At 43.7% G+C, this 24,868-nt stretch overlaps 1 protein-coding gene across 1 annotated transcript in view; it reads right to left on the bottom strand.

The window, feature by feature from the left end:
• The window catches only part of LOC112396318 (AF4/FMR2 family member 2-like), a 401,348-nt gene that overhangs the window by 376,140 nt on the left and 340 nt on the right, over positions 1–24,868 (bottom strand). The gene's annotated exons all lie outside the window — the stretch shown is intronic.

Genomic DNA, 24,868 nt, shown 5'->3' with positions numbered 1-24,868 from the left:
GAACTCCACCAGCCACTGTACATTAAAAATCTTTTGAAAGACCTGATGTGCACTTAAAATTGAACCCCCCTCGCTGTAGCCCTAAAACAAATAGTAAAACAGTGAATACGAAACTGACAAGGTCCCTGCAGCATGCAGCATGGTCCCCCAGCAGTAAGGAACTGAAATTTTCCCTCAAAGCCTTTTTTTTTTTTTTTTTGCGGTACGCGGGCCTCTCACTGTCGTGGCCTCTCCCGTTGCGGAGCACAGGCTCCGGACGCACAGGCTCAGCGGCCATGGTTCACGGGCCCAGCCGCTCCGCGGCACGTGGGATCCTCCCGGACCGGGGCACGAACGCACGTCCCCTGCATCGGCAGGCGGACTCTCAACCGCTGCGCCACCAGGGAAGCCCCCTCAAAGCCTTTTTTTCCAGTCCTTTGTAGATATGATGTACGCCTGTCTCCATAAACAAGAGAGTGCATGCCCACCTCCTCATACAAAATGCCCAAGAAAACACACAGAATGTGAAACTGTCCCCATCAGCAGATGGGCCGGAGACGAGCTGGTCGTCCTGCCCCACACAAATGTGAGCGGCGCCTTGTCAAGTGCCCCTGTGACAGCCCACGGGGTTAAAGATAGAGCACCGTGCACCTGCAACTTTTGAAGAAGAAGTGAAGACTTGAGGTCCAGCGGGGGTAACCCGATTTCCTCTTGTCATCAGGACGCAGGTGGCCAGCAAACTGCAGCCACAGTTGGACTCTTTTGCATTAGATTTTTTTCGGGGCACACCTAGGAAAAGAACAGCGCGGGGAGGCTTTAGGCGCCCAAAGGAAACCAGCTGCGCGGCCTGGGCAGCCCTCAGCACCGAGGGCAAGATGCCCTGGCAGAAGCTGCGTGGGACGCTCCCTGCCCCTGTTTACTGCCCTGACCTGGCAATGACATGAACTCCGCAGCAAACGGATGCAACGGGGGAGACTGGAGTGCGGTCATGGAGGGAGCGAGGCCTGGTCCAGGGACGCCATTCTCAACCTCTGCGCAAGGGAGGCCTGGACACAACTCATTTCACTGCTCTCTTCCTTTTTTACACTGAATCCACATCCTCAAAAGTAGAAAAATGAGAATTTACGAGCAGGTCCAACCTGATCTGAAATATTCACGTGCAATTCCACGTGGCCCCAACTGAGAACCTCGGTGGTCGTGCAGCCCTTGCTTTCACATCCGGACAAATCCAAGGATTGGCATTAGCAGGGGTGGAAATCCCTGAAGATCACTCACTCACACACACACACACACACTCACACACACACACACAGGAATATATAATTTGGTTCTAAGAACTTCTTAATGTTTATGATAGAGAGTTAACACGTCTTGATAACAAAAACGATCTCATATGAAATATGGTTCAGTGTTAATTTCTGAAAGCAGACATGCTCTTTTTTAAGGGAACTTTTTAGCAAGAGGAAGGCTAAAGTGTTCCCTCCCCACTGCCCCCGGGCTGCAGAACTTTAGTGAGTTACACCTGAATGTACCTTAAGTTGGAGTGATTGCTAGAGGCTGCGCTGGGTTTGCAATTATGCGTCCTGTGCGTTGTAAGAGGGGGCAGGGATGGTGACAGTGGCACCATCGGAAGGCCCCCTGGGATGGTACCTGGTCTGGTGATCTGCCTCCAGGCTCCTAGGCCTGCTTCCCTCAAACCACCGCCCGTGAGGAGGAAGCAGGTTAGGGCCTCGTCTATTCCAAGTTCATCTCCAGTGCATAGTAGAGGCCACACACAGATCAATGACTGCAGCGGCCTTAGCCATCGTGATGCCTTTATGCTTCACTCAGCTGTTTGACTTCCACACAAAGACTCCTTCTCAGGGGCACTGTTTGGGTCATTACAGAATGGGCTTGTCAGAGGGCTTTGTAATTGTAACCATAAACAAATTACCTTAGGAAAAAGGCCAGGGCCACCGGCAGCAATCAAAGAGATTTGTCAAGACTGTTTCCGATTATTTTATATCAGATTCCTTATTAAATAGAAAAAAAAAAACGAAGTGACTGCAGGTGAAGCGATAATCATTTCTGCAAAAGCTGTAATGTCTAAAGTAACAGACATACTATAACTGAGGCATGGAAGTTACTTCCACTTTAAGACATTTAATTTCAGATGACGAACTAGGATAAATGCCTGCCCTCTGTGAAGAGCTGAATGAAAGTTCTGCTTAAGGGGAGTCAATTCCCTGCTCAGTTTAAATTTACTCAGAAAGTCATTTTATCGCGTCCAAAACAGAGGCAGCTGAGCCAGTGTCAAGAAGGACCGAAAGAGTCCTGTGACCTAGCAAGTCCAGTCAACCCAGCACAGAAACATGGCAGCCCAGTGCCTGCCACCTGGAGGCCCCTGGCACACTAAGGAATTCAGAACTGAACTCGACCTGGTCGGACCTTTATGCCTCATAGTTTACCCCTCGGCCAAAAATGCCTTTCTCGCGGCAAGTGGGAGTGGGGCTGCTGGGAGGGTTCTAAAAAGCTTACTTTTTAAAATGCACAGACGCTGCTAGAACATCAAATGGCTCTTACAAACAACGTTTTGATGAGTTAAGTGTAAATGAATCAGAAACATATGGATTACGTTTCCCTCCAAACACACAGGGGTCTCAAAATTAAAGAGGGAAAAAGGGCTGAATCCAAAAGCGATTGAAAATACTTCTAGACAGGCAGCAGGCCCAGAATGCATCCTGGACGCTAATGGATTTTATAAGTTTGAAAAATGTTGGAGAGTTAAAGTTCCCTCTTTGAAGCATCTCAGATGTAAGCTTGTTTTATATGATTTTTTTTTTTTCCTTTCAATGCACAAGTGTTCAGGGCATCTGGCATTGATTATTTTCTCCTTTAAAAAAAAGAGTGTTTAAAATAAAATAATGGCATAATTTGTTTAGACAAAACAGCCCTCAACCAGACAAAAAGGCGAACAGAGGGTGGTGGGATAGGGTATCAGGAGCACACATCTTAAGAGTTCAAGTTTCACGAAAGCCTAGAATCTACAGCTAGCTTATGTACGCTTGCATGTATGTGGTGTACCTATATGTGTATCTATACACGCGGATATAAGTACCTACGTATATACCCACACAGGTAAACATTATCATTAACTTATTTCCTCAGGTCTTGAACGGCCCATTTTACTGCCACACGCGGAGTATGTGCCCATGGACGCGAGGAACGGTTCAAATTCCTCTTTGAATTTTCGGGCTCTCTTTTTCCCATTTGTAAAAAGAATTTGTAGTTTCTTCCGCTTTGTATTATTCCGTCTACGTGAGTGGAGGACAGACATTCACTACCAGTCAAACTGAACCAGAAATTGCTGCGTGATTTCACCTAAAGATGTGTTTAAAGACTGCAATACTTAGTCCATGATGTTACGAACAAAGATGAAAAAGATGCTCAGGTTTTATTTCAGAAACACACAGCAAGGGAGTGGAGAAGAGGGAGGTACATACCCATTCCCCATTGTGAGAGATGCTGACACCTCACTCCTGACCTGGAGAATAGTCAACCGCATTCTGTAACAAGCCCGTCAATAGCCAAAGGGAGTCAGGTGCCCGCACGAAGACACTGGCTGCACAGCCTCTATTTAGATAAGGTTCCGTTAAAATGCCAATAGGCTCCATGTGTCGAGCTCGCAAATCGGCCAAGAAAAATTCTTAAAGCCTATATATGTCAGTGATTCCCAATCCTTTCAATTAAAACAAATTTTTTTAAAAATTTGGACTGTTGATGCTATTTTCATTGTTTTTTGCATTTTATGCGGCAGTAATCTTCCTGTTCTCCCCTTCACACCCCACGCCCCAAAAGTCAGGTAAAACATTGTGAGCTCTATACTTATAAAATTTAAAGTGAATTTAATGTGATTTGACTTGAGCGTTATTTTCCAACAATTGCAAGCTTGAGATTCACAGCCAATGCCCTCTACTGCAGGTTTTCTCCCGAGGAATTTTAAAGTGTCATAAAAACTCAGCAGTTGAAACAACCTCAAAGGTCATCTAGTTCAACCTTTATCTAATGCTGGAATCCCCTCTACAACATTCCTGATAAGGGTCATACAGTCTTGGCTTAAACGCCAGACATACATACACCTCCACCTAAAACTCCACGAGGTAACGTCCACTCAAGTGGAAAGTGACCCAACACCACAGGCCACCCCTTCCCCTCCCCATCAAAGCTCAGTCATATGTGGGGTCATTGCTCAGGGCAGTCATGTATTAACTTCTCTTGGAGGATGAACGGGCCACGCCGACAAAGCACTGAAAATACAACAGACCACTGCCCAATTACGTACAATCAACTTCTTGAAGCAAAGGCTGTCATCTGTCACCCATGCTGATACTCAAGGTGGCTCTCTGGAAGAACACAGCTGGCTCTGTTTGATCTTATTAGCAAAATCCATACTCCAGGGCCAAGACTCGCCCAGGACAAAATGGAATCTAAAGTCTCTTTAATAGACTATTTGCCCAAGTCAAGATGAGTCTCTAGTCTGGAATCTAAACTAAATATTTCTAAAAAGCATTTGGTAGCAAGAAACTATTCATCTTCGGATGCCTATGAAGAGCTACGGGCATGCCCTGTGACAAAGATGTGTGAAAACATTCTTTTCCAATTTAGAGTCCCTTTAGCAAAAAGACTTCATACTGTACAGCTGAATTCAGGGGTTTACAATAACTCATCAATAGTACAGTACAGGAAGTGGTTTGCTGAATACTGACGGAAAGGTTGCAGTAATCAACAATGCGGTGCAATGTCACAGGGGCTATATTTTGACTTAAGATCCCTCTCGCACAGCAGGTGGAAATAATGAGTACTAGACACTGAAGAAATTATTCAAGGCAGTGCTGGGTCAGTCTAGCTTCCTGGCAGCCACAAAGAAAGCCAGATGCCCTGTGCCATGCGTTTCACCTATGATTGATGACTCAAGCCCTTTCAGATAAGCGGGGGCCACTCTTCATCGCGGTGCGCGGGCCTCTGACTGTCTCGGCCTCTCTTGCTGCGGAGCACAGGCTCCAGACGCGCAGAGCTCAGTATTTGTAGCTCACGGGCCCAGCTGCTCCGTGGCACGTGGGATCTTCCCAGACCAGGGCTTGAACCCGTGTCCCCTGCCTTGGCAGGCAGACTCTCAACCACTGCGCCACCAGGGAAGCCCCGGCCAATCCTCTTTGTCATGTCGATCTCCTTCCCATAAATCTCCCGCAGGAATCAACCAGGGCAGGGGTCCTCAAGGGTGGGCGAGGAGTATCTGTTTTTGTCATCTTAAAGAGGGCCACAATCCCTGCGACTGGAAGGACCTCTGCCCAACTCCTCTCATCCTACTTTAAGCATTTAAGGATCCAGCTCCAGTGGCCACGTATGCAATGGCCACCATGAGATCCCCAGTGCCTGGCCCGTGTAGACACCTACCACATATGTGATGAATGAAGGAACGGATGAATGCCCGTTCCCCTCTTCAGGAGACAGTTGCAACACTTAGAATTTCACCCATCACAAAGATGGCTTTCGTACACATTGCAAGGAGAGTGTTGTGTCAGAGTGGAATGCTATTCGGATCCAATCTCCATCATGCAAGATGAAGCCGTGGTCACAGCCAGAGGAAGAGGGGCTTTTCACGCCATCCAAGTAGTAGTTTGTGCAGAGGTGGCCAGCGTGGAGCAACAACTCAAGCCTTGCCTCCGAGGAGCTGTATTACAGGGCAGTGCTATGGCGCCAGGGTTTTGAACCCCAGCTCTGCTGCTACCTACACTACCTACCTGTGTGATTTGAGCAAGTGACTTAACCTCTCTTAGGCCTTAATTCCCCCATCATAAAAATGGCAATCATGAACACGACTACTACCTCACAGGGTTATGGAAGGTTGAAGAGTTTACATGTGGAAGGCGTTCGGAGGATTGTATGACGTGCAGCGGCCACTCCATACACGGGATCCATGGTCATCTCCCAAGGGTAGGCCAACATGGCCACAGGGAGAGAGATGCAGTTTCCCAGGAGGCACCGGGGTTCAACATTAGTTATCTGATTCCTTCTGGAAAAGCTCCTGTTAGCCTTTCGATCCTCTGGGGTTCCCATATTGTGGCAATTAAAGGGAAAGATACCCAGAGGGAGGTTTCCCTGGGCAAAGGCTGGTAAGGATCTGCTCTTGCACCGAACTTCTGAAAAAGTGTGTGTGGACCAGGCGGCGAGGCCTCACTTGGTTCCATCTACCCTAAAAATAGAGCTCGAGCCTTCCAGGCCTGGCCACCTCCCACACGTGTATCTAGACAGGGTCTCCGTGAGTCTCTGCAGGCCATTATCCCAGTGCTGGGACGTCCTGCCCTGAGAAATGAGAACACAGTGAACACGGCAGGGCTGCCCTCAGACCCAGGGAGGGCTGACGAGAGCAGAAGACATTATACTTCCTCTGTGTGGCCCTTTCTCACAGATGATGGAATGCGTAGCAGAACTGCCCAGACAGGAAGGAATTGGCTGCCTTGAGAGGGAGTTTTATTCTCCTCCCATTTTGGTTTTGGTGTTGTTTTTTTCTTTTGGACCAGCAGAAGCTGGGTAAGCACTGCTAGGGAGAGTGAGGGAAGGCGATGACCAAGGAGCTGACGTAGCTCCGATCCCCGTTAAGGTCTGAAGCTCTAAGGCTCTCCACAAGCGCCGGGACGTGTATCTGGGAGGAGGCGCTCCGCAGAAGCAGCCAGCACCTCTCCTCTCCCCTCCACCTTCATGAGAACTACTCTTGAGTAGTTCACGTTGATTCATGAAAATTGCTCCTATTTCTCCTTAGATTTTTAGAGCTTTTCTGATTCTTAAAGTTCAGGTTTTAAATGGGAGATGATCGTTGTGGGAAAAAAAGACTGTAGCTCACAGAGAGCCTCAATTCTCCTCTTAATGGTTCCAGAGGGATACAGAGTATCCGTACTGACTCTAGGAAGGCCTCCTCACCCATTGTCTATTTATGAAAATTCAGCCTTATTATTAAACGCCGGCCATAAACAAGTGCGGCTTAATTTGCCAAAGCAAAACGGCTAGGATTTCCAGTGTCTTTCCATTCTGTTGAACATGAAGGTCTAATAACTTGACAGTTTAAATTCAAGATGCCACAACAGTTTGGGACCAGAAACTTGGAATTCAATGAAACAGCTTGCAAGATATTAAAGGCTTCTGTCCCCAGAATATGTTTTCTTTTTTTCCAGTGTAGGCTGCTTCATTCACTACCACCTTTTAAACATTGCTCTCATAAAATGCACAAGCAGTCTTTAGGAGAAATTGGTTAAACGGCTCCCAGAAAGCAGTGTTGTTTTTCCCCTTTCGAAACACTGCCACAAGTATCCCAGCTCGCTAATAAAGGGTAAACAAGTCTGAAAATTTATCACGTGTAACAGGTATTATTAAAAGGAGGACTGAGGAGGTCAGTGACGCTCATGCGAGGGGCAGTCCTGTTGTCAATGCATTAGACCTACCCAAGGAAGTGAATAAAACTGCAACTACTGTGTCGTTTACAGGAATAAACGTCAGGAACCCAAAGACAGAGATGGGAGAGGGGGGGTGGTGACAGAGCGCGGAGCGCTGCGGAGTTGGAAGTAGCGTCAGGCTTCTTCCTCATGGCTGCTGAGGTCTGGCTGGGCTCCGGGCACACTGACAGAGGAGCCCGAAGTCACAGGAGAGGCGAAGTGAGTTCAAGGATCCACATTACACAAGCCCATTCAACGTGGGGTTGTCCCGCCCCCGATCACCACCACTAAAATAGCTGGAACTCCTTTTCAGAAAAAAGTAGCATCAGAACTTCATTCAGGAAATCCAGGTGCTGGCACACGTTTGAACAAACACGAATTCACAAATCCCCATTTCATGACCTAGCAGCCATACCACCCCGCACAGCCCACAAGGTGAGGCCCAAGTTCCCAAGTGAGACCGTGATGGATTCCAAACTTTCCCAGCCTGTGGGGAATAAAAGGAAAGAGAAGGAAAGAGGAGACACAAGAAAACTGCCAAAGTAGCCCTAACACTGGCACTGCACCTTTTGCTTCTGTTTCTGGCTCTGTAGGTTCAACTTTTCCCTACCAGTATTTACACCCCTGCGGTTTTCTGCTTAGCGTCGTTGTTGCTGTTAAATGAATGTGTGTCACACGAACCCAAGACCCTGGACCATTTCCGTGGAGTCATATAGGCACATTCATTCAGTTACTTTCCCCCTTTCTAATTCCTATGAACGACAGCCAAAAAAATAATTAATTAATTAAAGCTCAATGAAGATTTATGAGGGGACTCATTTCCCAACTTCTGCCCCTGTGGCTGGGTGAGGCAGCTTAACTAAAACATCTCTGAGAAATGCCATGAGCCATGAAGTTTCTGACTCGCATATCATTTATGATACCCCTGGGGAGCGGGCCTGCCTAAGAAAACCGAGGCCCAGCACCCCATAAGGTTCTCATTACAAACAGGAATGTGCCAGGCCAGATGCACTGGGGGTTGTCAAGCTCTGCAAACTCTCCCCACCAAAAAACTCATAAATTTTGCAGAATATATTGCTTTCCCTTGAATTTTTATGATTATGTTCAATTTCAGGAAACTTACCCCCTACTTCATCATTTGCCTTCGTTTTTAAGAGTTATCTGACGTCCATGAAGTCCTATGGACTTTCTACTAATCGTGTTTTTTAAATCTTAAAAATATAAGCCTACGTATTTCCAGCCTGCCATGAATTTAAAATCTCCCCCCTTCTTCCAATTTTGGTATGCAATTGCAGGCCGAACAGATTTCGAAGGTTCTCTGCTGGACAAACTCACCTTTCCATCTTCCATTGAGGCAAGGAACCCAAAGAAAGATGGCAATAATGGTGATCAGGGTGTACAAGGTGGTCAAGACTTGGCACTGAAACTGGATGGGTGACACTGTAAGACTCAGAGGCAGGTACTTGCCTGGAGCGGTCACGGTAGCATTCACAGCCCAAGGAAAAGACTCCCCAACCCCAGGGTCAAGGGCATTGGAAATGGTGGACTACAGTTGGGTACCTAGGCAAAGTTTGCTGTCCTCCCACATCTTAACTTGGTAGAGTGTATTTTATTGATTCTAGTGCTATTTTGCTAAATTAACTTTTCATAACACATATTACAGGCTTGAATACTTAACCAATCTCAAATTCGTTGCCAACCCCATCTTTCAGCTAATCGTGTAGTAAGAGGGGCAATGTCTATAAACCGTTTTGCCGCCTAGCTGTAGCTATGGCAGTTCTTACTGCTACACCCAAACCAGAAGGCATTCTTTACACACCCCAGAAACCCAGAGGCCAGCCAGATGTAATCCTGTGCTAAATCAGATTAGGTGAAGCAGACAAAATCACAACTTCATTCAACGTGTCATTTATCCCGGGTGACTAATGCGTTATTTGTATGAAGTTAAAATTGAGCTTTGAGAAACTATGAAATAAATCAAATGCCCTACTTTATGTAATTTTAACAGACAGATCCCATTAGGATTCTACTATGCATAGCTGTTGGTTAAAATCATTGACCAGTATCCTTATAAATTAATCAAGTGAGGTAATACTGGCTCTGCTGTCATCATTTGCTACTAATCTACAGTTAGAATTCACTTTAACTTTTCAAGCCTCTTGAAACAGGTTCATCAAAGTTCCATTTTTTTGTTCAAAATATGTGAGTAACTGTGATTGTTTACAAAAGCCTGTGGTAGAAGTCTGCCACTGGTGTCATTTTTCAATGACATTAGAGTGTGCATTGGCATTTCATTGTAATTTCAGGGTAAAATGCTAATCAGAATCCAGCCATAATCATCTTCATCATTCTTGATAGGAACTTCTATCACTCGCGGTCTGAATACATGTGAACTGTTTAAAGTTTACACTGTTACAGAACTGCAAAAAAAACGAATTGGCCAAAATGTCTAATTGTAGCAAAAGGGATATGGTTAATATTTAGTAGTTAACTTTTGAAAAAAGATTATCATGGCTCTTGCATTCCTCCTGGATCTTTAATACTTGGATATGTTTCATTTCTGATTATGAGACCTAATTTATTAAAAACCCATAAGTATCTACAGTTCCTCCTCCAAATATGTACCTTAATGCCTGGTTAATTTAGCTAACTGGGTGCTTTACCTCCACTAAAATGTCCTAGATTTCTTCAACACCTTTTATCTTTCTGTCTTCCTTGACCTGCATCTCATGACCTTTAACTGTGTACTGTAAAAACATAAAAATAATATTTAGAGAGTTTTTCTCCCAAGGCTAATTTTAATGAATCTTGAAGTTTTAAGTTACCCATCAACTCTGATACAGCTGATGTCCAACTCTGTGAAGGCGGTGGGAAAAACACCTATCTTCTGGGGTGCTTGTTCAATATGGTGGTGTGTGTAAAGCATGGAACATGGTGCTTGGCAAATACGAGTTCTCTTACAGAGGCATAAATAGAAAATGTGTTCTGTCTAAAAATACGTTAGGAAAACCCAAATCCTAGGTTAGCCTCCAAAGCAGGAGCTATTTTTAAAACAAAGAAAGAAGGGAGGAAGGAGGGAGGGAGGGAGGGAGGGATGGAAGGACAAGTAAGAAACACGAACAAGGCAGCAGGCTCAGAGGAAAAAATGCTATAAAAGTATGGAGACGAATATTCAGCAAATGTTGAAGGCATGCTCTCCCCTCCACCTTTGTACTACGTGAAAGCCTCATTCTGATGACGGTAACAATTTAAGACGCCTTTTTGAAAAAAAGTCTGCAAAATTACCCTTACAGCATTGTTATAGATACTAAATGTAGGTGCACCTCGCAAAAAGAAACTGCTATATGCGTAACAATCTAAAATCACAAATTTGATGAGTTTAGGGCTGCTTAGGAGAGATTACGCTCAACAACAAAGAATTCCCCACAGGATTCCTAGCAAGCAGATGCACATAGAGAGACTTACTTTATAAAACTTTAATAAGCAGGCTATTTCAGGAGCCTATCTGTTGAACACGTCTACCTGTACCTACCTGTCTGACCATCGTGATTTTAGATCTTCTCTTAGACCTCATTCTTGCACCTCTGAACTATCTCTTCACAAATTTGATCACACAAAGCATTAAGCAGGTTACTGTATATCAACCCATTGATTTATTCAACAAAAGGTAACTGAGCACCTACTGTGTGCCACTCTTCTAAGCACTGCAGATGCAGTGGTAAATAATGCCGCCCCCCAAAAAACCCCACCCTCATTGAGCCCACGTTCAATGCGTCTTCCTCCCAAGCTCCGAATCTTGTGCTTACACCAAAGAGGAGCAGAATCGAGCATCTCTTGTTGGAGTAGATATCAGGTCAGTTACACCTCATATACGGTTATGGACTCCAACCCAATGCTGGCTTGTAAATACTAAAGATGAGTGCCAAAGGCCTCATCAGCCCAGCCCGCTGCCAAGCCCCGAAGCACACAGGGCTTGCCGCTATTCTAGCATCTCTCCCAGGGCATCATCGTGGGCTAGCAGCTCAGCTAAGTATTCACAGCCTGTGCGCTAACTGCAGCTCTGCAGCATACTATCCGTGTGACCCTGGGCAAGTCGCTGAACCCCTCTGTCCCAGTTTCCCTGCCCTGTAAAATAGGGAACTCGGATAACACAAATCAGAGCCGTCACATAGGAAATGTAAGCTCTAATTATTATTTTCACTCATTATTATTAATGTGATTCATTATGGCTTCCCACCTAGAGGTAATACTTTGAAGACCCAGCACGGCGCCTGAATGAATTGGACAAGCCAACGATGCTGCACTCTGAATTGGCTGCATTAGGCTGTTACTCTGGGCCAGACACTAGGATTACACCAATGAAAGACATGTTCTCATCCCTCAAAACAACTCAGATGCATTGGACGCCTGTTCAGGGCAGTACGGCAGCTCAGAGGAAGGGTGTCTAACCCGACAGGGCAAGAGTATGTGAGTTTGGGGACGCAGGAGGTATAGGAGGATTGTAGCTAGCGGCTTCCCAGAGACAGAGCTGAGATTCGAAGGATGAGACAGCCAGACAAAGAATTATTTGGTGGCCGAAACAATTCATTATAAACACAGATGTAAACACCTATCAGATGGTACCAAGGCATCAACTTACGCTTTGGGAAAAAGAAAGACTAAAGGAAAAACATCAATACACACCTTCCACAAAAATGAGCTAATAATTTTTTTTAAAAAGGAGAAAGGACAAAAGAACAGATATATCTGGGTACATCTCAAGAGCCGCGATATACGCTTCTTTCGAAAATCGCTACTTTGCCAGCAATTGTGCCAACTTACAAACATTTGTTTCAACTGATTCAGGAAAACAAACTCTCATTTGGTATTTCTTTGAAGAATGCTTGCCTCGATATTTACATAATTCAGACAGTCAAATAATTGTCCAGAATTCTGTGGCTATTCCCCAGCAAATGGTGGTCAGTGGTAATAACACTCCACGCACACAGCAAAACAAAACTTCAGCAACTATGTGATGAACGTGAGCTACTATTCACGCAGTAGACTCCGGGTCCAAAGGCAACTGTTTAACAGCAAGTGTCGGCTGCTCCTGGTCTGCTAAACAGCCCCCATTTCTGGCTTTCCAGTTCACTCTGGGCATTGCGGAGGACTGCTTCTCCTCCTCTAGCTCACGTTCCCTCTCTCTCCCTGAATTCCTATTTTACTCACATCCATGCCACACCATTTCCCCCAATCCAGGTCTACATTCCACTGTCAAGTCAGTGGGGCCAGAGGTCATCTTCTACATTCCTTTATCTCCCCCTAAAAGTGACTGCCGAGCAAAGCGTTGGGCACAGAGCAGGTACACAGTGCAGACAGTTCTGGAGAGGGTGACAAATACTGAACCGGGACACGAGAGCTCCAGACCTGACCTAGCGTTGTCACGTATGGACTGTACGTCCTTGGGCAAGCTATTTTCCCATCCTGGGCCTTGGTCTCCACATCTGTATGAAGAGGAGGCTGGACCAGATGATGGTGAAGGGCCCTCCAGTCTTGAAACACCGGGTTTGAGGAACTGATGAATATCTACACACCTGAGCCAAAGCCTTTTGCCAGCAAATAAATAATGGCTAATTGATGAGACCTCTCCAGGATTCCATGACACTTCATCGGAAACATCCATCACGCTGGAATTTAATTTAGTTACTGTGGCTGTGCCGACCTGGCGTGGAACCACCAGTCCCTTTGGAGTATTAATTTATTTAAAAAAATTAGTTGACTGACATCCTGGAGGGAGAAATAAAGCCTCTGCAATTGCATTTCTCGGTGTTCACCAGACAGTTAGGTCGTCGTGTACATATTGCCACAGTCAGAAGGTTAAAGTGTCCTCATAACACGCTCCTTCTGGTGGGTTGGTTTGATCAAATCACACTAGAGACCCAAAGACCAAGGAGACATCAGACTCCTAAGAAACTTGTCCCAGTGACTATTAAAGCCCAGGTTACAATGCAGCACCACTACGAGACGAGTAGGGTTTTATTTTTTATTTATATAAAAAGAAACCATTTCAATGCTATTGCCAGGAGATATGTGGCCTACAAAACACAAAATCTGGACTCCAGGAATATGGTTTAATCAAGGCCACCGGTATCTGCTCCTGAGACCTGGTTTTCACTGAAGCCGGTCGATGATGCAAAGAACTATTATTTGGAAATCCAAGCCAAAAAAAACCCCCATTCTTTATAAGATGGAAGTGATGGGTTTCTTCTTTTCCTTTTCTCCAGCAAAATGAACATTGAAAAAACTAAACAGATGAGTGATTTTAAGTTTGCAATGAAAACACAACCTGTTTCCTTAGCTTATTTCCCAATGTGTGGCCTTTATACCTTCCTAGACCAGCACAAGCCTATTGAACAACCAAATCCAAGATTCCTTTCAATCACCGGCTGATTTTCTTTTCAAAATGAAGCAAAATGCACAGGTATATGAAGAATAGCATTCCATAAACTAAGCAATCCATAATCAAAATCAGATTCTAGCTGGAGGGCTATTGTCAGCCCTGCTTAAATCAGGCCATTTTATTTAAGCACTCAGACCATTTTTCTCAGCTCAGTAAGTAGGTGGATGTTAGCAGCTAAGGTCATCGAAAAGATTTACTTTAAAATAAATTCAACAATTCCGAGCACCGCCCTCTCCATGGTATAAAGTGTGCCTCGCTTTGAACATGCATATAAAATTTCATTAAAGTGCAACATAAAAGTTTTACATTAGAGGAACCCAGTGCTGGACCTTTGTTTAACAGTCATGATAATTTATGGCGTGGATCTGCTACAGTTAAATAGAAAAACAGGCTTCTCACGATGAAATACAAGTCATAAAGGCTGAAACGCAAGGAAAGCTGGAGGAATCCCAACCCTCCGACCACTCAATTCTTCTTCAGATTTTTGTCACACATACTTCTTCAACGTTCTCCGCACAGATTGAGACACAATACCAGTCCTGTACCCCTCTACCTTCAAAGCTGGTTTTTTCAGTTCTAAGCATATCTTAGGATTCATAGAAATCTATTTTTTTAAGCACACTGATAAATAACAGGGGTTCGAGTTTTGCCTTTCCCTATTAAGCTTTTCTTGGTTACCATCCTTCTTTCTCGTTACTTTCTGCGCAAGAGACCAGACTGGCTAGGAGACCTTCAAAAAGTTACAATTAAAACACTATCAGGCAGGCAGAGGGGAGGTATTACCACCAGGATCTAAGCAACTGTCTTTGGAAGACAGAAGCATTTGCGTAGAGCCCTCTTGGAGCTGATGGGGCTCTCATATCAATCAACACATGTTTCTTGAGCACCTGTAATGGGAAAGGCGCTGTGCTGAATGATGCGAGAGGGCGTACACCACTCCCTAGGAAGCGGTGTGCATATCTAAACACAACGACTTAATGCAACAGTAGTGACTCAGTGAAAAGAACACTAAACACAAATCCTGAGACCATCCACACACTGTGAAAACTTAGGCAAGTCACTTAACCTCTCTGAACTTCAGTTTTCGTGTCTACAAAATGGAGCCAGTAAGACCAGTCCTGACAAACACACATGGTTATTGTGAGGATCAAATCAAATGACAGATGTGGTAAATTATAAAGCTTTGGAAAGAAATGTTATTAACCTCCTATGCCCAGCTTTGAGGCTCCCAATTAACTAGACAATATACCATGGTCTTCTTTAAGTTCAGGTACCAAATCTTCAAAATTAGGGCATTCGAATTTAAATGAACAGTTCTCAAGGACTTGAGTTTTGCCATATATATATATATACACACACACACATATATATATAATACATACAATATATATGAATGGCAAATTACAATACACATATTGTAATTTGCCATTCATACGTTTTCATTAAAGGGGCATCCATAAAAGAAGTGCTAAGAGATTGTACCATTACATAAATTGTTCCCTATTCAATTAAAAGAAAAAAGCAGAGTTCCATGGCTAGTCGATTACATGGTAATTCCACAGATTTTTTTTTTTACACAAGCATCATATACACAGTCCAATCCGTTTGTTTCAGTGAGAGCTAAATGCTCAAACCCACACAGGAACAATAAATAATAGGCAATGAGGTTTTGCAGAAAGGCACTTGAGCTGGAAATTGGGAGATGCGGATTCCTGACCCAGCCCTACTACTAACCAGGCTGTGTGAACTTAGGTGAGTCCATCAACCTCTCCAGGGCTGTTTGCTCATCTGTAAAATGGGAATAACACGTGTACGTTCTGATTCACAATGACCGAATGAGATGATGTATGGAGAAGGATCCCACCTGTTGGAAAGGCTCAGACAATATGTCAGTTGTTGCTGGTGCAGGCTCTGGGATCAGCTCCATCTAGGCTGGAACCTGAATTGCATCACTGAGTAGCTACTGCCTCCATTTCTTCATCCAAAAATGGAAATCATAATAGGTCCCATCTCATAAAGTTGTCAGGATTAAGTGAGTATTTAAGCACTGAGTATTTAAAGCACTAGCTACTTCGTCATGTTTGGGGCACAGAGTAAACACCCAAATAACAGTAGCAACAACGATGATGCGTCCTACTACAGACACAGGTGAAACACACACACACGCACACACACACACACGCACGCACGCGCGCGCACACACACACACACACACACACACACACACACACACACACACACTCCTCAGAAAGGTTTCTCCAGGTTGTGGTCTTGAGTTCTTAAATCAGCAACACATTTCTTTCCATTATCAGTAAACAAGTTTTTAAAATCTCTTTCTTTATCCCACAGCAATCAGAAAAAGACAAAATTAAAAGTGAAAAATGTAGTCACTGTACCAGTTGTTTTGTCTACATGACAGGCTAATCAAGTATGTGGTAGTTTCCCTTTCTGAGGTATGAGCTATAAGCTCATAGGACTATAGCTTCTAGACTGTTCCAGAGATGGCCATTTTATTGGGCTTTTATGATTCTGAAATTGTTAAATATGTGCAGATTTTTCATGCAAGAAATAGTCTCAGCTAAGAATAATGGGCATGAAATAAAGGTTCAGCACATTAAAACCATTCCTATTCAACAATAATTAGCATGTTTAAATACAATATAATTTGTATCCATCTACAAAACGCTTAAATGTTTGGAATCTCGTTTATGTCTATCATGACAGATTCATATTTGAGGCAGTCGTTTTCAATCTTGATTTGTATATTTTAAAGTTGTTAAATGCTTGACTGAATCATTGGCTTCCCAGAGACAGAGCTGAGATTCGAAGGATGAGACAGCCAGACAAAGAATTATTTGGTGGCCGAAACAATTCATTATAAACACAGATGTAAACACCTATCAGATGGTACCAAGGCATCAACTTACGCTTTGGGAAAAAGAAAGACTAAAGGAAAAACATCAATACACACCTTCCACAAAAATGAGCTAATAATTTTTTTTAAAAAGGAGAAAGGACAAAAGAACAGATATATCTGGGTACATCTCAAGAGCCGCGATATACGCTTCTTTCGAAAATCGCTACTTTGCCAGCAATTGTGCCAACTTACAAACATTTGTTTCAACTGATTCAGGAAAACAAACTCTCATTTGGTATTTCTTTGAAGAATGCTTGCCTCGATATTTACATAATTCAGACAGTCAAATAATTGTCCAGAATTCTGTGGCTATTCCCCAGCAAATGGTGGTCAGTGGTAATAACACTCCACGCACACAGCAAAACAAAACTTCAGCAACTATGTGATGAACGTGAGCTACTATTCACGCAGTAGACTCCGGGTCCAAAGGCAACTGTTTAACAGCAAGTGTCGGCTGCTCCTGGTCTGCTAAACAGCCCCCATTTCTGGCTTTCCAGTTCACTCTGGGCATTGCGGAGGACTGCTTCTCCTCCTCTAGCTCACGTTCCCTCTCTCTCCCTGAATTCCTATTTTACTCACATCCATGCCACACCATTTCCCCCAATCCAGGTCTACATTCCACTGTCAAGTCAGTGGGGCCAGAGGTCATCTTCTACATTCCTTTATCTCCCCCTAAAAGTGACTGCCGAGCAAAGCGTTGGGCACAGAGCAGGTACACAGTGCAGACAGTTCTGGAGAGGGTGACAAATACTGAACCGGGACACGAGAGCTCCAGACCTGACCTAGCGTTGTCACGTATGGACTGTACGTCCTTGGGCAAGCTATTTTCCCATCCTGGGCCTTGGTCTCCACATCTGTATGAAGAGGAGGCTGGACCAGATGATGGTGAAGGGCCCTCCAGTCTTGAAACACCGGGTTTGAGGAACTGATGAATATCTACACACCTGAGCCAAAGCCTTTTGCCAGCAAATAAATAATGGCTAATTGATGAGACCTCTCCAGGATTCCATGACACTTCATCGGAAACATCCATCACGCTGGAATTTAATTTAGTTACTGTGGCTGTGCCGACCTGGCGTGGAACCACCAGTCCCTTTGGAGTATTAATTTATTTAAAAAAATTAGTTGACTGACATCCTGGAGGGAGAAATAAAGCCTCTGCAATTGCATTTCTCGGTGTTCACCAGACAGTTAGGTCGTCGTGTACATATTGCCACAGTCAGAAGGTTAAAGTGTCCTCATAACACGCTCCTTCTGGTGGGTTGGTTTGATCAAATCACACTAGAGACCCAAAGACCAAGGAGACATCAGACTCCTAAGAAACTTGTCCCAGTGACTATTAAAGCCCAGGTTACAATGCAGCACCACTACGAGACGAGTAGGGTTTTATTTTTTATTTATATAAAAAGAAACCATTTCAATGCTATTGCCAGGAGATATGTGGCCTACAAAACACAAAATCTGGACTCCAGGAATATGGTTTAATCAAGGCCACCGGTATCTGCTCCTGAGACCTGGTTTTCACTGAAGCCGGTCGATGATGCAAAGAACTATTATTTGGAAATCCAAGCCAAAAAAAACCCCCATTCTTTATAAGATGGAAGTGATGGGTTTCTTCTTTTCCTTTTCTCCAGCAAAATGAACATTGAAAAAACTAAACAGATGAGTGATTTTAAGTTTGCAATGAAAACACAACCTGTTTCCTTAGCTTATTTCCCAATGTGTGGCCTTTATACCTTCCTAGACCAGCACAAGCCTATTGAACAACCAAATCCAAGATTCCTTTCAATCACCGGCTGATTTTCTTTTCAAAATGAAGCAAAATGCACAGGTATATGAAGAATAGCATTCCATAAACTAAGCAATCCATAATCAAAATCAGATTCTAGCTGGAGGGCTATTGTCAGCCCTGCTTAAATCAGGCCATTTTATTTAAGCACTCAGACCATTTTTCTCAGCTCAGTAAGTAGGTGGATGTTAGCAGCTAAGGTCATCGAAAAGATTTACTTTAAAATAAATTCAACAATTCCGAGCACCGCCCTCTCCATGGTATAAAGTGTGCCTCGCTTTGAACATGCATATAAAATTTCATTAAAGTGCAACATAAAAGTTTTACATTAGAGGAACCCAGTGCTGGACCTTTGTTTAACAGTCATGATAATTTATGGCGTGGATCTGCTACAGTTAAATAGAAAAACAGGCTTCTCACGATGAAATACAAGTCATAAAGGCTGAAACGCAAGGAAAGCTGGAGGAATCCCAACCCTCCGACCACTCAATTCTTCTTCAGATTTTTGTCACACATACTTCTTCAACGTTCTCCGCACAGATTGAGACACAATACCAGTCCTGTACCCCTCTACCTTCAAAGCTGGTTTTTTCAGTTCTAAGCATATCTTAGGATTCATAGAAATCTATTTTTTTAAGCACACTGATAAATAACAGGGGTTCGAGTTTTGCCTTTCCCTATTAAGCTTTTCTTGGTTACCATCCTTCTTTCTCGTTACTTTCTGCGCAAGAGACCAGACTGGCTAGGAGACCTTCAAAAAGTTACAATTAAAACACTATCAGGCAGGCAGAGGGGAGGTATTACCACCAGGATCTAAGCAACTGTCTTTGGAAGACAGAAGCATTTGCGTAGAGCCCTCTTGGAGCTGATGGGGCTCTCATATCAATCAACACATGTTTCTTGAGCACCTGTAATGGGAAAGGCGCTGTGCTGAATGATGCGAGAGGGCGTACACCACTCCCTAGGAAGCGGTGTGCATATCTAAACACAACGACTTAATGCAACAGTAGTGACTCAGTGAAAAGAACACTAAACACAAATCCTGAGACCATCCACACACTGTGAAAACTTAGGCAAGTCACTTAACCTCTCTGAACTTCAGTTTTCGTGTCTACAAAATGGAGCCAGTAAGACCAGTCCTGACAAACACACATGGTTATTGTGAGGATCAAATCAAATGACAGATGTGGTAAATTATAAAGCTTTGGAAAGAAATGTTATTAACCTCCTATGCCCAGCTTTGAGGCTCCCAATTAACTAGACAATATACCATGGTCTTCTTTAAGTTCAGGTACCAAATCTTCAAAATTAGGGCATTCGAATTTAAATGAACAGTTCTCAAGGACTTGAGTTTTGCCATATATATATATATACACACACACACATATATATATAATACATACAATATATATGAATGGCAAATTACAATACACATATTGTAATTTGCCATTCATACGTTTTCATTAAAGGGGCATCCATAAAAGAAGTGCTAAGAGATTGTACCATTACATAAATTGTTCCCTATTCAATTAAAAGAAAAAAGCAGAGTTCCATGGCTAGTCGATTACATGGTAATTCCACAGATTTTTTTTTTTACACAAGCATCATATACACAGTCCAATCCGTTTGTTTCAGTGAGAGCTAAATGCTCAAACCCACACAGGAACAATAAATAATAGGCAATGAGGTTTTGCAGAAAGGCACTTGAGCTGGAAATTGGGAGATGCGGATTCCTGACCCAGCCCTACTACTAACCAGGCTGTGTGAACTTAGGTGAGTCCATCAACCTCTCCAGGGCTGTTTGCTCATCTGTAAAATGGGAATAACACGTGTACGTTCTGATTCACAATGACCGAATGAGATGATGTATGGAGAAGGTAGAGCAAGGAAGGATGAGCAAGGTTTACGAAGAGGCCTGAGGAAATTATGATGGGGTTGGACATGTTCACTATCTTTATTGGTAGTTTTATGGGTGTATACATATGTCAAACTTATCAAATTATAACTTTAAATATGTGCAGTTTAGTTTATGTCAATTATAACTTAATAAAGTTGTTAAATAGGACTGACTTAAGAAACTGAAAATGCAAATCAAATGAGATAAAAATGCATGCAATACCTGTCAGCTTGCATCATGAATGTATTCCAGATTTCTACAATAATAAAGACTAATAACTCAACCTTAAAACACGCACGCACGCACGCGCGCGCACACACACACACACACACACACACACACACACACACACACACTCCTCAGAAAGGTTTCTCCAGGTTGTGGTCTTGAGTTCTTAAATCAGCAACACATTTCTTTCCATTATCAGTAAACAAGTTTTTAAAATCTCTTTCTTTATCCCACAGCAATCAGAAAAAGACAAAATTAAAAGTGAAAAATGTAGTCACTGTACCAGTTGTTTTGTCTACATGACAGGCTAATCAAGTATGTGGTAGTTTCCCTTTCTGAGGTATGAGCTATAAGCTCATAGGACTATAGCTTCTAGACTGTTCCAGAGATGGCCATTTTATTGGGCTTTTATGATTCTGAAATTGTTAAATATGTGCAGATTTTTCATGCAAGAAATAGTCTCAGCTAAGAATAATGGGCATGAAATAAAGGTTCAGCACATTAAAACCATTCCTATTCAACAATAATTAGCATGTTTAAATACAATATAATTTGTATCCATCTACAAAACGCTTAAATGTTTGGAATCTCGTTTATGTCTATCATGACAGATTCATATTTGAGGCAGTCGTTTTCAATCTTGATTTGTATATTTTAAAGTTGTTAAATGCTTGACTGAATCATTAGCAAAACAATTCATGTATCATTAAACTGATTTCTAACATGAGATAATTTTCTTCCTTGCCCAATAGACCTGCCTTTTAAGATTTACGGGGACAGCATTTATCTTTGGGGGTTTCAGTGGGTGTGGAGGAGACCTCATCACTAGCTAATTTCACCACCTTGGGTCTCGCCCTCCCATATACTCCCTTAAGAAACTCAAGCCCAAGTGGTTTGCTGAATGAATGCTCAAACAAGCCGGAGAATGCATATTGTACCAGCAAAAAAAAGACCACTGACTGTCTCCCTTGCAGTGGAAAACAAACAGAGGGGGAGGGGGAAAGATAAATGGCTGGAGGTAGAGAAAGAGAAATCCTGGCAACCTGGAGGCGCCGCCCCGCCCCCTCCACATTCCTGCCACCCCCAGGTAGACCAAGGTTGCGTTCCCTGTCTCTCCCCGACCTTCCCGTCCATAAACAGGCCTCTTCCACTCTTCCGGAGGATTGCTGCGCAGGAGGCCTCCAAGATCTGTGTGCGCAGAGCAAGGGGAAGCAGCCGGGCTGCTGCAGTGCATGGGCCATGCCCAGCTGGAGCTGAAACAGTTCACTTTTGTCTGGAGAGCAGGGTCCCCGCCCCCCATGGCTGAGGGAAACTGGGGAAAGCGGGGCTGCTGGGGCAGCCCCGGGGGAGGAGAAGCCTGGCCCGCACATGGCCCCTTCCCAGCCTGGACGGCCCCACACAGACCTTTGAACTTTCTATTTATATAACAGTTTAGTGAGTTTAAGTCTCTTCCTGTATAACTGCCCGTTTGCAAGCTCGCCTCTAATTAGGCTGCTTGTGAGACACCCCATAAAAACTACAAACCATGGACGCCGGCCTCCGTCCTTCGCAGTGAGAAGTCGGCCACTGTCACAATGGCTTAACTACAATTTTCACCAGGCTTTTGAACATTGTGATTTTGCTATCACAGTGGTTTCCTTTTCCCTTTTTATTTTTTAGAATGAGCCCTTTGCTGTATCTGTCTTCCCTTCTTTCCTTCTTTCTTTTTCAATAATAAAAAGAAGATAAGTAAGCATCTCTACAAAAAAACCTCGGCCTGTCACGAAGCAACACCTAATCAATACGGGAGGGGTCCTTGCAGGGTGGAAAGGCTGTGCGCTTGGTAGGCCCTCGGATTTTGCTGGTAAACAGGTCCAAATCTAGCCACGTGATCTCCAGACACCTCAAGAATTCATTTACTGGGTTACCACAGACAAGTCTACGGAGTGATTTCAACGATGAAATTTGATTTTTTTCCCCTTTATCTTTTTTTCTTTTTTTTTAAGAGCAAGTGCTGTCTTTGGTGCACACAGCCATCTGCGCCTTCCTCTTCTTTCACAGAATGGTTCATATTAAACTCAGACACAGGTGAACATTGCTCACTCACCCAGGAATCTTGAAGAACGAGAGCGCTGGCCCTTTAATCGACTCCAGAGCATGACCCATTAAGAGATTCTGGCGGTGTGTGAAGTCCAGGGCTCTGTTCCGTTAGGCACCGAGCACTCCCAGACTGGCACATCCACACTGCAGTCACCCGTGCCCCATCCTTTCCATTCGCATTCCTCCTGACAAATGTGTACGTCTCTAAATGGGCACGCACTTTTTGCTTACTGCAGTCTAGTGTTTGCAAATGACACAGATGCCTGTGTCTGTAAAGTCTTTCTTCATTAAGTCTCGGAAGATGAGTTTGTTTTTTAGCTGGCCTGATCCAGTTATTGTCAGACATCTAGGGTTGCGGTAGAGATGGCTCAGAGCTCTCTGTTCCACAAGTGACTGCTGAGAAGAGATCCTTAACTTGGCTGGCGCCCTTTTCTTCCTAGGACCTCCTGGGGACTTAGGGGTGGGGAGCAATGGATGCCATCAGTCTAAGCAACTACTTGCTCCCCAGGAGGGGAAGTAAACATATAATGAACATGTAATTGGCATGCTCTGAATGTCCAAAGAGAGTTTGGAAAGGTACACACTTCCATTCAAGGCAATAGCAAGCTTTTTAAGTTCATCCACTATTCACATTGATGTTCCTTTTCTCTGTCGGGGTGTACAACACACAGGCGCACAACCGCATTACAAATGTTTACAAACACAGATGCATAAGGAAGCTTGCCCCTCACGATCAAACAGTAAGAAGGAGAAATTTTCCTGGAACGTGTGCACAGAGGGAAAAGGCCAGCTTATTTATGCAGACGCGTTATACTAATTCATCGGTATTTCACATAATATCCACGGAGTGTCCAAGTCTGCATGTTTCTTAACTGACGTGGCATAGTCAGGGATAGTTTCCAAAAAGGGCCAAAAAGAAATCGCAACTAAAAGAGCCCACCTCCTTTAAATGTGCAGCTGCATGTGCCTAAGAGTAAACTGAAATGAAAACAATATGATAAACATGTCTTTAAAAGCCTAATACCTTGTATATATGTTTAACATTTGAACTACACCCACACAATCACTTATAACGTCTGTTAAATTAATGATGTTACCCACACCATATATTAGGCAAATTGCATGCAAATAGTAATGCTGTGGTTATCAGTGGTGTGCAAAATAAACTAGCAAAGCAGGGTAAGGGCTGTATACAGGAGCGTAATATTTAGCTGAGCAGTAATTTTACCGTGATCTTTACTTTTAAATAACAACAGCATGGTTGTTAAAAACTGTAACCTGTTTTTCTGCAGAGCTGATAAAACCCTGCATGGTATCAAAAATGCCTGACAGATTAATACTGATACAGTGTAATTTGTGGCTTCAAGGATTTACCCGGAATCGCTGTAAAATAAAATGTATTTAACTTCTGATTATCTTGGATTTGCAACTAAAGGAGTCATGATTGACATGATGAAGCTATTGGCTAAGAGTATGACCCTTTTCGAAAGAAGGAGATTGCCTAAAATATCACATCAGCAAAGGGAAATCCTTGTAAAAATACACAGCATTCATCGTCAACGGCTGCCAGTAGTTTAACATTGCAAAAGATTTCGCACTGTCGGTCGCTACTATAGATTATTCCAACTACATTTGAAAAGGCAATAGCCAAGAGTGCAATTCGAAGTCGCTGCCGCCGCGCCTTCCCCCCGTCTAATTCCATAGGCTGTGGGGGGGAAATCGATACGTTAGAATGTTATTACCAATTAACAGTGATAACGTTGGTGCAGGAGGTGAAGCTTCTGTAAAAGTTAATAGATACGCATATCTGTTTATACACACGCGCGCGCGCATCACGCAGACTAACAACTTTCCGGCTCCCCAGTCACCTCTGCACCATCTTTCACAAACCTCTCGGGGACAAGCTGACGGTATTTGGGGAAGAGCCGACTAAACCTGTGAATCCGAGCTGGGTGCCCATTAAACCCACAAACCTGCGGCTGCCTCCCAGTGGGGGGCGGACGGGGGCTCGGCCGCTAATTAAATGTGCGTTGACGTCGGAGCGGCCAACTTTAGGGGCCAACTTCAAAAAATC

Source organism: Neophocaena asiaeorientalis, unplaced genomic scaffold (assembly GCF_003031525.2).
Source record: "Neophocaena asiaeorientalis asiaeorientalis breed wild unplaced genomic scaffold, Neophocaena_asiaeorientalis_V1.1 scaffold981, whole genome shotgun sequence".
NCBI lineage: Eukaryota > Metazoa > Chordata > Mammalia > Artiodactyla > Phocoenidae > Neophocaena > Neophocaena asiaeorientalis.
This window is presented reverse-complemented; position numbering and strand designations above follow the sequence as displayed.